This window comes from Echinops telfairi, unplaced genomic scaffold, assembly GCF_000313985.2.
Source record: "Echinops telfairi isolate 266 unplaced genomic scaffold, ASM31398v2 ScPeMD7_7419;HRSCAF=8457, whole genome shotgun sequence".
NCBI classification, from domain to species: Eukaryota; Metazoa; Chordata; class Mammalia; order Afrosoricida; family Tenrecidae; genus Echinops; species Echinops telfairi.
The window spans coordinates 465,957-467,482 of NW_022111319.1; the positions used below are offsets into that span (position 1 = coordinate 465,957).

At 37.0% G+C, this 1,526-nt stretch overlaps 1 pseudogene; it reads right to left on the bottom strand.

Annotated features, from left to right (window-relative positions):
* Positions 1 to 523: 523 nt before the first annotated feature.
* On the bottom strand, positions 524 to 977 carry LOC115872030 (annotated as a pseudogene).
* Between the last annotated feature and the right edge of the window lie 549 nt (positions 978 to 1,526).

Genomic DNA, 1,526 nt, shown 5'->3' on the forward strand with positions numbered 1-1,526 from the left:
CCTTAAACTGATGTCTTACTTAATTATTTATTATCATAATAATTAAGCATATCCAAGTGAAGGTAGTCCTTAGATTTGTACCTGCCAAACAGCAGAAAATATCCTGCTACAAAACATATGCAAACCCTTCTACATATTTTGTTGTTTTACTATTTTCCTTATAGAGGCTAAAGTGGGAGGTTCAACTAATTTGAGATTTATTGTATCCCATAAAATTTTCTATATCTATAAATGTGCTTGACACAATGGATGTATGTATGGATTGTGATAAGAATTGTACAAGCCCCCAATAAAATGATTATTTTTTTTTCTATATCATATTATTTTTACTTATTCTTCGCCCAGTCACAAATGATTTCATCTACATTTCTTTTTCAGGTAAGAAATTGAAGAACTAGCTGCGCTTTTGAGCTATAGAACTAACATTACTACACCTTAACATATCTGCTGACTGATAATGTAGAACATCGCTAGGAAGGTGCTTATCACGATTGGCCTTTAACAGCAGTGAATGGGTGCAGCTTTAGTGTGCCTTCTTCAAAAATGCCTGGCAGCACCTAAAACACTGCTGGTACGCAGTCTCAAAGTCAGTCATTCCCATAATAGGGATCTTCAATAATAATTTGGTTTTGTGGATCATAGCTTCCAAGTACTTCAATTTTAACTTGTTTACCTTTTCTAGTCAGATCTCTCAGATAGCTTTCATCCATGCATAGTCTATAATCAAATGTGGTGAAGGCTTCTGCGGTGATCTCCTGGGCAACATGATTCATAGGGATACCTTTCTTCTTCATGGAATTTTGCCCTCGATGATTATGAGGGCTTCTTGTTTCATATGTGAATGCTGCTGCACTGTTTATTATCCACTGATCTAAAAGATTTTGATCAGTTACAGGTTTTCTGAAAACGGCTTTGTCTATAGATGATTAACAAATGTTACCAAACAAACAGCCTGGATTTGGGGTTTGCTTTGCCATCTTCTCACATATGGTGATGTACAGCATGGACCAGAACCACTAGCCGGAAGCTCAGAGGATTCTGGCACATGGATGTTATCTTTTGAAGATTTAAGGTGGTCTGGGCATATTCCAGATATTGCAGAGCCTGACCTTGCAATAGCATCAAGAATTAAATGAAAAGAATTCCTCTCAGTATGGAAACAAAGAAAGAACAAAGTATAATATTTTAGTTCGCAAGTTCTCTTCTAAATAGAAAGTTTTATTTTTCTCACATGACTTTAGGAGGTTATTTCACCTGCCCTTTATTTTTTTCACCATTGATTGGTGGTGGTGGTGGTGGTGGTGGTCATGGTGGTTGTGGTGGTGTGTGTGTGTGCTTGAGGGTTTAATTTCTTTGGGACTTATCAAAACGCTGCGGTGGTGACATTGAAACTCCCTCTAACAAACAGGGAGGAACATTGTGTTAGTCGGGGTAGACTAGATAAACAAATTCATGGACACTCATATGTTTATAAGAAAGAGCATTACATGCGCTTTACACAATTGATGTGTGTATGGATTGGGATA